Source organism: Brachyhypopomus gauderio, chromosome 15 (genome assembly GCF_052324685.1).
Source record: "Brachyhypopomus gauderio isolate BG-103 chromosome 15, BGAUD_0.2, whole genome shotgun sequence".
Classification (NCBI taxonomy): Eukaryota; Metazoa; Chordata; class Actinopteri; order Gymnotiformes; family Hypopomidae; genus Brachyhypopomus; species Brachyhypopomus gauderio.
In genome coordinates, this window is record NC_135225.1 from 12,021,157 (window position 1) to 12,037,923 (window position 16,767).

The following is a 16,767-nucleotide window of genomic DNA, read 5'->3' on the forward strand; positions in this document are numbered from 1 at the left end:
CACAGCGCAACTACCACAATGGCATCTCCAACCACATTGCCCACTTCCACTGAATCGAATCAACAGACAAACATTCCAACCACAACACCAACACCATTGACGACCGTCACAACAACCAATGCAGAGACTACTGCATCCACACCACAGTCAACAACAGTATCCACACCAACAACTCCAACAACTTTACCCACATCAACTTCATCACCAAGTACAACGTCAATAAAATCCACTTCCAGTGAGTCCTCAACAACTACTTTGCCAGCAGCTTCCAAAATATCTCCTCTGACAGCATCGACAACACAGACAACCTCTGCATCCGCACCAACAATAGCTCCAACTACATCACAAAGTAGCACATCTGCCACACCAACAACTACGGAAAGTTCGACTCCATCCACAACACGCATAACTACAACGTTGTCAACTTCCACATCACACAGCGCAACTACCACAATGGCATCTCCAACCACATTGCCCACTTCCACTGAATCGAATCAACAGACAAACATTCCAACCACAACACCAACTTCATTGACGACAGTCACAACAACCAATTCAGAGACTACTGCATCTACACCACAGTCAACAACAGTATCCACTCCAACAATTCCAACAACTTTACCCACATCAACTTCATCACCAAGTATAACTTCAATAAAATCCACTTCCAGTGAGTCCTCAACAACTACTTTGCCAGCAGCTTCCAAAATATCTCCTCTGACAGCATCGACAACACAGACAACCTCTGCATCCGCACCAACAATAGCTCCAACTACATCACAAAGTAGCACATCTGCCACACCAACAACTACGGAAAGTTCGACTCCATCCACAACACGCATAACTACAACGTTGTCAACTTCCACATCACACAGCGCAACTACCACAATGGCATCTCCAACCACATTGCCCACATCCACTGAATCGAATCAACAGACAAACATTCCAACCACAACACCAACTTCATTGACAACAGTCACAACAACCAATTCAGAGACTACTGCATCTACACCACAGTCAACAACAGTATCCGCTCCAACAATTCCAACAACTTTACCCACATCAACTTCATCACCAAGTACAACTTCAATAAAATCCACTTCCAGTGAGTCCTCAACAACTACTTTGCCAGCAGCTTCCAAAATATCTCCTCTGACAGCATCGACAACACAGACAACCTCTGCATCCGCACCAACAATAGCTCCAACTACATCACAAAGTAGCACATCTGCCACACCAACAACTACGGAAAGTTCGACTCCATCCACAACACGCATAACTACAACGTTGTCATCTTCGACCGCTTCCACATCACCCAGCCCAAATACCACAATAGCATCTCAAACCACATTGCCCACTTCCACTGAATCGAATCAACAGACAAACATTCCAACTACAACACCAACTTCATTGACAACAGTCACAACAACCAATTCAGAGACTACTGCATCCACACCACAGTCAACAACAGTATCCACTCCAACAATTCCAACAACTTTACCCACATCAACTTCATCACCAAGTACAACTTCAATAAAATCCATTTCCAGTGAGTCCTCAACAACTACTTTGCCAGCAGCTTCCAAAATATCTCCTCTGACAGCATCGACAACACAGACAACCTCTGCATCCGCACCAACAATAGCTCCAACTACATCACAAAGTAGGACATCTGCCACACCAACAACTACGGAAAGTTCGACTCCATCCACAACACGCATAACTACTTCCAGTGAGTCCTCAACAACTACTTTGCCAGCAGCTTCCAAAATATCTCCTCTGACAGCATCGACAACACAGACAACCTCTGCATCCGCACCAACAATAGCTCCAACTACATCACAAAGTAGCACATCTGCCACACCAACAACTACGGAAAGTTCGACTCCATCCACAACACGCATAACTACAACGTTGTCAACTTCCACATCACACAGCGCAACTACCACAATGGCATCTCCAACCACATTGCCCACTTCCACTGAATCGAATCAACAGACAAACATTCCAACCACAACACCAACACCATTGACGACCGTCACAACAACCAATGCAGAGACTACTGCATCCACACCACAGTCAACAACAGTATCCACACCAACAACTCCAACAACTTTACCCACATCAACTTCATCACCAAGTACAACGTCAATAAAATCCACTTCCAGTGAGTCCTCAACAACTACTTTGCCAGCAGCTTCCAAAATATCTCCTCTGACAGCATCGACAACACAGACAACCTCTGCATCCGCACCAACAATAGCTCCAACTACATCACAAAGTAGCACATCTGCCACACCAACAACTACGGAAAGTTCGACTCCATCCACAACACGCATAACTACAACGTTGTCAACTTCCACATCACACAGCGCAACTACCACAATGGCATCTCCAACCACATTGCCCACTTCCACTGAATCGAATCAACAGACAAACATTCCAACCACAACACCAACACCATTGACGACCGTCACAACAACCAATGCAGAGACTACTGCATCTACACCACAGTCAACAACAGTATCCACTCCAACAATTCCAACAACTTTACCCACATCAACTTCATCACCAAGTACAACTTCAATAAAATCCACTTCCAGTGAGTCCTCAACAACTACTTTGCCAGCAGCTTCCAAAATATCTCCTCTGACAGCATCGACAACACAGACAACCTCTGCATCCGCACCAACAATAGCTCCAACTACATCACAAAGTAGCACATCTGCCACACCAACAACTACGGAAAGTTCGACTCCATCCACAACACGCATAACTACAACGTTGTCAACTTCCACATCACACAGCGCAACTACCACAATGGCATCTCCAACCACATTGCCCACTTCCACTGAATCGAATCAACAGACAAACATTCCAACCACAACACCAACTTCATTGACGACAGTCACAACAACCAATTCAGAGACTACTGCATCTACACCACAGTCAACAACAGTATCCACTCCAACAATTCCAACAACTTTACCCACATCAACTTCATCACCAAGTATAACTTCAATAAAATCCACTTCCAGTGAGTCCTCAACAACTACTTTGCCAGCAGCTTCCAAAATATCTCCTCTGACAGCATCGACAACACAGACAACCTCTGCATCCGCACCAACAATAGCTCCAACTACATCACAAAGTAGCACATCTGCCACACCAACAACTACGGAAAGTTCGACTCCATCCACAACACGCATAACTACAACGTTGTCAACTTCCACATCACACAGCGCAACTACCACAATGGCATCTCCAACCACATTGCCCACTTCCACTGAATCGAATCAACAGACAAACATTCCAACCACAACACCAACACCATTGACGACCGTCACAACAACCAATGCAGAGACTACTGCATCCACACCACAGTCAACAACAGTATCCACACCAACAACTCCAACAACTTTACCCACATCAACTTCATCACCAAGTACAACGTCAATAAAATCCACTTCCAGTGAGTCCTCAACAACTACTTTGCCAGCAGCTTCCAAAATATCTCCTCTGACAGCATCGACAACACAGACAACCTCTGCATCCGCACCAACAATAGCTCCAACTACATCACAAAGTAGCACATCTGCCACACCAACAACTACGGAAAGTTCGACTCCATCCACAACACGCATAACTACAACGTTGTCAACTTCCACATCACACAGCGCAACTACCACAATGGCATCTCCAACCACATTGCCCACTTCCACTGAATCGAATCAACAGACAAACATTCCAACCACAACACCAACACCATTGACGACCGTCACAACAACCAATGCAGAGACTACTGCATCTACACCACAGTCAACAACAGTATCCACTCCAACAATTCCAACAACTTTACCCACATCAACTTCATCACCAAGTACAACTTCAATAAAATCCACTTCCAGTGAGTCCTCAACAACTACTTTGCCAGCAGCTTCCAAAATATCTCCTCTGACAGCATCGACAACACAGACAACCTCTGCATCCGCACCAACAATAGCTCCAACTACATCACAAAGTAGCACATCTGCCACACCAACAACTACGGAAAGTTCGACTCCATCCACAACACGCATAACTACAACGTTGTCAACTTCCACATCACACAGCGCAACTACCACAATGGCATCTCCAACCACATTGCCCACTTCCACTGAATCGAATCAACAGACAAACATTCCAACCACAACACCAACACCATTGACGACCGTCACAACAACCAATGCAGAGACTACTGCATCTACACCACAGTCAACAACAGTATCCACTCCAACAATTCCAACAACTTTACCCACATCAACTTCATCACCAAGTACAACTTCAATAAAATCCACTTCCAGTGAGTCCTCAACAACTACTTTGCCAGCAGCTTCCAAAATATCTCCTCTGACAGCATCGACAACACAGACAACCTCTGCATCCGCACCAACAATAGCTCCAACTACATCACAAAGTAGCACATCTGCCACACCAACAACTACGGAAAGTTCGACTCCATCCACAACACGCATAACTACAACGTTGTCAACTTCCACATCACACAGCGCAACTACCACAATGGCATCTCCAACCACATTGCCCACTTCCACTGAATCGAATCAACAGACAAACATTCCAACCACAACACCAACTTCATTGACGACAGTCACAACAACCAATTCAGAGACTACTGCATCTACACCACAGTCAACAACAGTATCCACTCCAACAATTCCAACAACTTTACCCACATCAACTTCATCACCAAGTATAACTTCAATAAAATCCACTTCCAGTGAGTCCTCAACAACTACTTTGCCAGCAGCTTCCAAAATATCTCCTCTGACAGCATCGACAACACAGACAACCTCTGCATCCGCACCAACAATAGCTCCAACTACATCACAAAGTAGCACATCTGCCACACCAACAACTACGGAAAGTTCGACTCCATCCACAACACGCATAACTACAACGTTGTCAACTTCCACATCACACAGCGCAACTACCACAATGGCATCTCCAACCACATTGCCCACATCCACTGAATCGAATCAACAGACAAACATTCCAACCACAACACCAACTTCATTGACAACAGTCACAACAACCAATTCAGAGACTACTGCATCTACACCACAGTCAACAACAGTATCCGCTCCAACAATTCCAACAACTTTACCCACATCAACTTCATCACCAAGTACAACTTCAATAAAATCCACTTCCAGTGAGTCCTCAACAACTACTTTGCCAGCAGCTTCCAAAATATCTCCTCTGACAGCATCGACAACACAGACAACCTCTGCATCCGCACCAACAATAGCTCCAACTACATCACAAAGTAGCACATCTGCCACACCAACAACTACGGAAAGTTCGACTCCATCCACAACACGCATAACTACAACGTTGTCATCTTCGACCGCTTCCACATCACCCAGCCCAAATACCACAATAGCATCTCAAACCACATTGCCCACTTCCACTGAATCGAATCAACAGACAAACATTCCAACTACAACACCAACTTCATTGACAACAGTCACAACAACCAATTCAGAGACTACTGCATCCACACCACAGTCAACAACAGTATCCACTCCAACAATTCCAACAACTTTACCCACATCAACTTCATCACCAAGTACAACTTCAATAAAATCCATTTCCAGTGAGTCCTCAACAACTACTTTGCCAGCAGCTTCCAAAATATCTCCTCTGACAGCATCGACTACACAGACAACCTCTGCATCCGCACCAACAATAGCTCCAACTACATCACAAAGTAGCACATCTGCCACACCAACAACTACGGAAAGTTCGACTCCATCCACAACACGCATAACTACTTCCAGTGAGTCCTCAACAACTACTTTGCCAGCAGCTTCCAAAATATCTCCTCTGACAGCATCGACAACACAGACAACCTCTGCATCCGCACCAACAATAGCTCCAACTACATCACAAAGTAGCACATCTGCCACACCAACAACTACGGAAAGTTCGACTCCATCCACAACACGCATAACTACAACGTTGTCAACTTCCACATCACACAGCGCAACTACCACAATGGCATCTCCAACCACATTGCCCACTTCCACTGAATCGAATCAACAGACAAACATTCCAACCACAACACCAACACCATTGACGACCGTCACAACAACCAATGCAGAGACTACTGCATCCACACCACAGTCAACAACAGTATCCACACCAACAACTCCAACAACTTTACCCACATCAACTTCATCACCAAGTACAACGTCAATAAAATCCACTTCCAGTGAGTCCTCAACAACTACTTTGCCAGCAGCTTCCAAAATATCTCCTCTGACAGCATCGACAACACAGACAACCTCTGCATCCGCACCAACAATAGCTCCAACTACATCACAAAGTAGCACATCTGCCACACCAACAACTACGGAAAGTTCGACTCCATCCACAACACGCATAACTACAACGTTGTCAACTTCCACATCACACAGCGCAACTACCACAATGGCATCTCCAACCACATTGCCCACTTCCACTGAATCGAATCAACAGACAAACATTCCAACCACAACACCAACACCATTGACGACCGTCACAACAACCAATGCAGAGACTACTGCATCCACACCACAGTCAACAACAGTATCCACACCAACAACTCCAACAACTTTACCCACATCAACTTCATCACCAAGTACAACGTCAATAAAATCCACTTCCAGTGAGTCCTCAACAACTACTTTGCCAGCAGCTTCCAAAATATCTCCTCTGACAGCATCGACAACACAGACAACCTCTGCATCCGCACCAACAATAGCTCCAACTACATCACAAAGTAGCACATCTGCCACACCAACAACTACGGAAAGTTCGACTCCATCCACAACACGCATAACTACAACGTTGTCAACTTCCACATCACACAGCGCAACTACCACAATGGCATCTCCAACCACATTGCCCACTTCCACTGAATCGAATCAACAGACAAACATTCCAACCACAACACCAACACCATTGACGACCGTCACAACAACCAATGCAGAGACTACTGCATCCACACCACAGTCAACAACAGTATCCACTCCAACAACTCCAACAACTTTACCCACATCAACTTCATCACCAAGTACAACTTCAATAAAATCCACTTCCAGTGAGTCCTCAACAACTACTTTGCCAGCAGCTTCCAAAATATCTCCTCTGACAGCATCGACAACACAGACAACCTCTGCATCCGCACCAACAATAGCTCCAACTACATCACAAAGTAGCACATCTGCCACACCAACAACTACGGAAAGTTCGACTCCATCCACAACACGCATAACTACAACGTTGTCAACTTCCACATCACACAGCGCAACTACCACAATGGCATCTCCAACCACATTGCCCACTTCCACTGAATCGAATCAACAGACAAACATTCCAACCACAACACCAACTTCATTGACGACAGTCACAACAACCAATTCAGAGACTACTGCATCCACACCACAGTCAACAACAGTATCCACTCCAACAATTCCAACAACTTTACCCACATCAACTTCATCACCAAGTATAACTTCAATAAAATCCACTTCCAGTGAGTCCTCAACAACTACTTTGCCAGCAGCTTCCAAAATATCTCCTCTGACAGCATCGACAACACAGACAACCTCTGCATCCGCACCAACAATAGCTCCAACTACATCACAAAGTAGCACATCTGCCACACCAACAACTACGGAAAGTTCGACTCCATCCACAACACGCATAACTACAACGTTGTCAACTTCCACATCACACAGCGCAACTACCACAATGGCATCTCCAACCACATTGCCCACTTCCACTGAATCGAATCAACAGACAAACATTCCAACCACAACACCAACACCATTGACGACCGTCACAACAACCAATGCAGAGACTACTGCATCCACACCACAGTCAACAACAGTATCCACACCAACAACTCCAACAACTTTACCCACATCAACTTCATCACCAAGTACAACGTCAATAAAATCCACTTCCAGTGAGTCCTCAACAACTACTTTGCCAGCAGCTTCCAAAATATCTCCTCTGACAGCATCGACAACACAGACAACCTCTGCATCCGCACCAACAATAGCTCCAACTACATCACAAAGTACCACATCTGCCACACCAACAACTACGGAAAGTTCGACTCCATCCACAACACGCATAACTACAACGTTGTCAACTTCCACATCACACAGCGCAACTACCACAATGGCATCTCCAACCACATTGCCCACTTCCACTGAATCGAATCAACAGACAAACATTCCAACCACAACACCAACTTCATTGACAACAGTCACAACAACCAATTCAGAGACTACTGCATCTACACCACAGTCAACAACAGTATCCGCTCCAACAATTCCAAAAACTTTACCCACATCAACTTCATCACCAAGTACAACGTCAATAAAATCCACTTCCAGTGAGTCCTCAACAACTACTTTGCCAGCAGCTTCCAAAATATCTCCTCTGACAGCATCGACAACACAGACAACCTCTGCATCCGCACCAACAATAGCTCCATCTACATCACAAAGTAGCACATCTGCCACACCAACAACTACGGAAAGTTCGACTCCATCCACAACACGCATAACTACAACGTTGTCAACTTCCACATCACACAGCGCAACTACCACAATGGCATCTCCAACCACATTGCCCACTTCCACTGAATCGAATCAACAGACAAACATTCCAACCACAACACCAACTTCATTGACGACCGTCACAACAACCAATTCAGAGACTACTGCATCCACACCACAGTCAACAACAGTATCCACACCAACAACTCCAACAACTTTACCCACATCAACTTCATCACCAAGTACAACGTCAATAAAATCCACTTCCAGTGAGTCCTCAACAACTACTTTGCCAGCAGCTTCCAAAATATCTCCTCTGACAGCATCGACAACACAGACAACCTCTGCATCCGCACCAACAATAGCTCCAACTACATCACAAAGTAGCACATCTGCCACACCAACAACTACGGAAAGTTCGACTCCATCCACAACACGCATAACTACAACGTTGTCAACTTCCACATCACACAGCGCAACTACCACAATGGCATCTCCAACCACATTGCCCACTTCCACTGAATCGAATCAACAGACAAACATTCCAACCACAACACCAACTTCATTGACGACAGTCACAACAACCAATTCAGAGACTACTGCATCTACACCACAGTCAACAACAGTATCCGCTCCAACAACTCCAAAAACTTTACCCACATCAACTTCATCACCAAGTACAACGTCAATAAAATCCACTTCCAGTGAGTCCTCAACAACTACTTTGCCAGCAGCTTCCAAAATATCTCCTCTGACAGCATCGACAACACAGACAACCTCTGCATCCGCACCAACAATAGCTCCAACTACATCACAAAGTAGCACATCTGCCACACCAACAACTACGGAAAGTTCGACTCCATCCACAACACGCATAACTACAACGTTGTCAACTTCCACATCACACAGCGCAACTACCACAATGGCATCTCCAACCACATTGCCCACTTCCACTGAATCGAATCAACAGACAAACATTCCAACCACAACACCAACTTCATTGACAACAGTCACAACAACCAATTCAGAGACTACTGCATCTACACCACAGTCAACAACAGTATCCGCTCCAACAACTCCAACAACTTTACCCACATCAACTTCATCACCAAGTACAACGTCAATAAAATCCACTTCCAGTGAGTCCTCAACAACTACTTTGCCAGCAGCTTCCAAAATATCTCCTCTGACAGCATCGACAACACAGACAACCTCTGCATCCGCACCAACAATAGCTCCAACTACATCACAAAGTAGCACATCTGCCACACCAACAACTACGGAAAGTTCGACTCCATCCACAACACGCATAACTACAACGTTGTCAACTTCCACATCACACAGCGCAACTACCACAATGGCATCTCCAACCACATTGCCCACTTCCACTGAATCGAATCAACAGACAAACATTCCAACCACAACACCAACTTCATTGACGACAGTCACAACAACCAATTCAGAGACTACTGCATCTACACCACAGTCAACAACAGTATCCGCTCCAACAATTCCAACAACTTTACCCACATCAACTTCATCACCAAGTACAACGTCAATAAAATCCACTTCCAGTGAGTCCTCAACAACTACTTTGCCAGCAGCTTCCAAAATATCTCCTCTGACAGCATCGACAACACAGACAACCTCTGCATCCGCACCAACAATAGCTCCAACTACATCACAAAGTAGCACATCTGCCACACCAACAACTACGGAAAGTTCGACTCCATCCACAACACGCATAACTACAACGTTGTCAACTTCCACATCACACAGCGCAACTACCACAATGGCATCTCCAACCACATTGCCCACTTCCACTGAATCGAATCAACAGACAAACATTCCAACCACAACACCAACACCATTGACGACCGTCACAACAACCAATGCAGAGACTACTGCATCCACACCACAGTCAACAACAGTATCCGCACCAACAACTCCAACAACTTTACCCACATCAACTTCATCACCAAGTACAACGTCAATAAAATCCACTTCCAGTGAGTCCTCAACAACTACTTTGCCAGCAGCTTCCAAAATATCTCCTCTGACAGCATCGACAACACAGACAACCTCTGCATCCGCACCAACAATAGCTCCAACTACATCACAAAGTAGCACATCTGCCACACCAACAACTACGGAAAGTTCGACTCCATCCACAACACGCATAACTACAACGTTGTCAACTTCCACATCACACAGCGCAACTACCACAATGGCATCTCCAACCACATTGCCCACTTCCACTGAATCGAATCAACAGACAAACATTCCAACCACAACACCAACTTCATTGACGACAGTCACAACAACCAATTCAGAGACTACTGCATCCACACCACAGTCAACAACAGTATCCGCTCCAACAATTCCAAAAACTTTACCCACATCAACTTCATCACCAAGTACAACGTCAATAAAATCCACTTCCAGTGAGTCCTCAACAACTACTTTGCCAGCAGCTTCCAAAATATCTCCTCTGACAGCATCGACAACACAGACAACCTCTGCATCCGCACCAACAATAGCTCCAACTACATCACAAAGTAGCACATCTGCCACACCAACAACTACGGAAAGTTCGACTCCATCCACAACACGCATAACTACAACGTTGTCAACTTCCACATCACACAGCGCAACTACCACAATGGCATCTCCAACCACATTGCCCACTTCCACTGAATCGAATCAACAGACAAACATTCCAACCACAACACCAACACCATTGACGACCGTCACAACAACCAATGCAGAGACTACTGCATCCACACCACAGTCAACAACAGTATCCACACCAACAACTCCAACAACTTTACCCACATCAACTTCATCACCAAGTACAACTTCAATAAAATCCACTTCCAGTGAGTCCTCAACAACTACTTTGCCAGCAGCTTCCAAAATATCTCCTCTGACAGCATCGACAACACAGACAACCTCTGCATCCGCACCAACAATAGCTCCAACTACATCACAAAGTAGCACATCTGCCACACCAACAACTACGGAAAGTTCGACTCCATCCACAACACGCATAACTACAACGTTGTCATCTTCGACCGCTTCCACATCACCCAGCCCAAATACCACAATAGCATCTCCAACCACATTGCCCACTTCCACTGAATCGAATCAACAGACAAACATTCCAACTACAACACCAACTTCATTGACAACAGTCACAACAACCAATTCAGAGACTACTGCATCCACACCACAGTCAACAACAGTATCCACTCCAACAATTCCAACAACTTTACCCACATCAACTTCATCACCAAGTACAACTTCAATAAAATCCATTTCCAGTGAGTCCTCAACAACTACTTTGCCAGCAGCTTCCAAAATATCTCCTCTGACAGCATCGACAACACAGACAACCTCTGCATCCGCACCAACAATAGCTCCAACTACATCACAAAGTAGCACATCTGCCACACCAACAACTACGGAAAGTTCGACTCCATCCACAACACGCATAACTACAACGTTGTCAACTTCCACATCACACAGCGCAACTACCACAATGGCATCTCCAACCACATTGCCCACTTCCACTGAATCGAATCAACAGACAAACATTCCAACCACAACACCAACACCATTGACGACCGTCACAACAACCAATGCAGAGACTACTGCATCCACACCACAGTCAACAACAGTATCCACACCAACAACTCCAACAACTTTACCCACATCAACTTCATCACCAAGTACAACGTCAATAAAATCCACTTCCAGTGAGTCCTCAACAACTACTTTGCCAGCAGCTTCCAAAATATCTCCTCTGACAGCATCGACAACACAGACAACCTCTGCATCCGCACCAACAATAGCTCCAACTACATCACAAAGTAGCACATCTGCCACACCAACAACTACGGAAAGTTCGACTCCATCCACAACACGCATAACTACAACGTTGTCAACTTCCACATCACACAGCGCAACTACCACAATGGCATCTCCAACCACATTGCCCACTTCCACTGAATCGAATCAACAGACAAACATTCCAACCACAACACCAACACCATTGACGACCGTCACAACAACCAATGCAGAGACTACTGCATCCACACCACAGTCAACAACAGTATCCACACCAACAACTCCAACAACTTTACCCACATCAACTTCATCACCAAGTACAACGTCAATAAAATCCACTTCCAGTGAGTCCTCAACAACTACTTTGCCAGCAGCTTCCAAAATATCTCCTCTGACAGCATCGACAACACAGACAACCTCTGCATCCGCACCAACAATAGCTCCAACTACATCACAAAGTAGCACATCTGCCACACCAACAACTACGGAAAGTTCAACTCCATCCACAACACGCATAACTACAACGTTGTCAACTTCCACATCACACAGCGCAACTACCACAATGGCATCTCCAACCACATTGCCGACTTCCACTGAATCGAATCAACAGACAAACATTCCAACCAGAACACCAACTTCATTGACAACAGTCACAACAACCAATTCAGAGACTACTGCATCTACACCACAGTCAACAACAGTATCCGCTCCAACAATTCCAACAACTTTACCCACATCAACTTCATCACCAAGTACAACTTCAATAAAATCCACTTCCAGTGAGTCCTCAACAACTACTTTGCCAGCAGCTTCCACAATATCTCCTCTGACGGCATCGACAACACAGACAACCTCTGCATCCACACCAACGATAGCTCCAACTACATCACAGAGTAGCACATCTGCCACACTAACAACTACAGAAAGTTTGACTCCATCCACAACACGCATAACTACAACGTTGTCAACTTCCACCGCTTCCACATCACACAGCGCAACTACCACAATGGCATCTCCAACCACATTGCCCACTTCCACTGAATCGAATCAACAGACAAACATTCCAACCACAACACCAAAACCACTGACAACCGTCACAACAACCAATGCAGAGACTACTGCATCCACACCACAGTCAACAACAGTATCCACACCAACAACTCCAACAACTTTACCCACATCAACTTCATCACCAAGTACAACGTCAATAAAATCCACTTCCAGTGAGTCCTCAACAACTACATTGCCAGCAGTTTCCACAATATATCCTCTGACAGCATCGAAAACACAGACAACCTCTGCATCCACACCAACAGAAGCTCCAACTACATCACGGAGTAGCACATCTGAAAAACCAACAACAACGGAATGTTCAACTTCAACCACAACACGCATAACTACAACGTTGTCAACTTTCACCGCTTCCACATCACACAGTGCAACTACCACAATGGCATCTCCAACCACATTGCCCACTTCCACTGAATCGAATCAACAGACAACCATTCCAACACCAACACCATTGACAACCGTCACAGCAACCAATGCAGAGACTACTGCATCCACGCCACAGACAACTACAGTATCCACACCAACAACTCCAACAACTTTACCCACATCAACTTCATCACCAAGTACAACTTCAATAAAATCCACTTCCAGTGAGTCCTCAACAACTACATTGCCAGCAGCTTCCACAACAACGTCTCCACCAACGGCATCGACAACACAGTCAACTTCTGCATCCACAACAACATCTCCTAGTAGCACATCTTTGACACCAACAAATACAGAAAGTTCATCTCCATACACAACAGAACTATCTTTTGCATTTTCAACTTCCGGTTATTCCACATCAAACAGTGCAAGTAACAAAATATTATCTTCAACCTCATTTACCACTTCCACTGCATCGAATCAAAAGACAAACATTCCAACCATTCCAACACCAACACCATTGACAACCGTCACAACAACCAATGCAGAGACTATTGCATCCACACCACAGTCAACATCAGTATCCACACCAACAACTCCAACAACTTTACCCACATCAACTTCATCACCAAGTACAACTTCAATAAAATCCACTTCCAGTGAGTCCTCAACAACTACATTGCCAGCAGCTTCCACAACAACGTCTCCACCAACGGCATCGACAACACAGTCAACTTCTGCATCCACAACAACATCTCCTAGTAGCACATCTTTGACACCAACAAATACAGAAAGTTCATCTCCATACACAACAGAACTATCTTTTGCATTTTCAACTTCCGGTTATTCCACATCAAACAGTGCAAGTAACAAAATATTATCTTCAACCTCATTTACCACTTCCACTGCATCGAATCAAAAGACAAACATTCCAACCATTCCAACACCAACACCATTGACAACCGTCACAACAACCAATGCAGAGACTATTGCATCCACACCACAGTCAACATCAGTATCCACACCAACAACTCCAACAACTTTACCCACATCAACTTCATCACCAAGTACAACTTCAATAAAATCCACTTCCAGTGAGTCCTCAACAACTACATTGCCAGCAGCTTCCACAACAACGTCTCCACCAACGGCATCGACAACACAGTCAACTTCTGCATCCACAACAACATCTCCTAGTAGCACATCTTTGACACCAACAAATACAGAAAGTTCATCTCCATACACAACAGAACTATCTTTTGCATTTTCAACTTCCGGTTATTCCACATCAAACAGTGCAAGTAACAAAATATTATCTTCAACCTCATTTACCACTTCCACTGCATCGACTCAACTGACAACCATTCTAACCACAACAAAACCAACAACATTGATGACTTTCACAACAACAAATTCAGAGACTATTGCATCCACACCACAAACAACTACAGTATTCAGACCAACAACTCCAACAACTTTACCCACATCAACTTCACCATCATCAACAAGTACAACTTCAATAAAATCCACTTGTAGTGAGTCCGCAACCATGTCAACTATAAGTTCCTCCAAACCTGAGACAAACACTGCAAACATGCCCATAACAAGTCAAACAACTCTGAAGTCTGCAGTACCCTCTGGTCCACAGACAACCACTACATCAATACCAATAACTGAGCCAGCATTATCAGACACAATGACTTCATCCACTTCACATACACTGACAGAAACATTGACTTTTACTGGATCCACACAACAGATATCCAGTGCAACTACACCATCATCTACAAAAACTTTGTCGTCTGTGATTTCACCTACATCAAGGAATACCACTGGTTCCAGTCATACTATAATTCCAGCTACTCAAGAAAGCACAACCCTATCCATATTAAAGACAATAATTACACCAACACCTTCTGCTACATCAATTACAAGAACTGTATCCACACTAAGCACAACTCCTGCCACTTTGATTATTTCCAATAAATCCACCCATCAGATGCACTCTGCATCCTCAGCCACAAGAATTTCAACAAGTCTTAGAGCATTGTCTAAAGCCATACCTCAGGATACTGCTGTAATCAGACCAACCACATCACCAACAATTTCACACACATTGGTTTCATCCTCACCTTGGTTAAAGGCATGGGGCACATCATCTGCATCTGCACGACAGACATCTTTTTCATCCACCATAGTACCACCAACAACTAAGTCAATTGAATCCATACTAAAAACATCTATAGTATTAACACCATCAACAACCCTTAGCTCTTTATCATCCTTGACACCACAGACAACAAAAACAAGTATGGCCACTTCACCTGCATTGAAAACTTCAACTAAATCATCCACACAACCACAACCATTAACTCTGTCCCCTTCATCTGTATCCACACCAAAAATTCCCACTGCCTCAACAAAAAAATTACCAATAACAACTCTGATTACTTTGATGGCAATGACTCCACAGACAAGTGCAACAAATTTGAAAACAACAGCATCCACAGTACCACAAACATCTACTGTGTCAACAACAAAACAAACTACTTTTTCCTCTTCAAATGCAACCACACCACAAACTAAATCCACAAATTTGGCTACTTTGCATACATCAAAACAGGAAACATCAGCAATGACTTTGCCCATTACAAAGGCATCCACACTGCAGAAATTTAATGAATTCACAGCAGCAATGCCAACAACTGTAATCGGTTTAGTTTCATCCATGCCAAACACACCTACTGTAATTACTTCAACAACTCAAAGAAATCGGACTTCTTCCATAACATCTGCATCAAAAGCAAAAGTAGCTAGTTTGTCAGCTTCAACTGCTCACACTGAACAGGCATTGACATCAAAAATA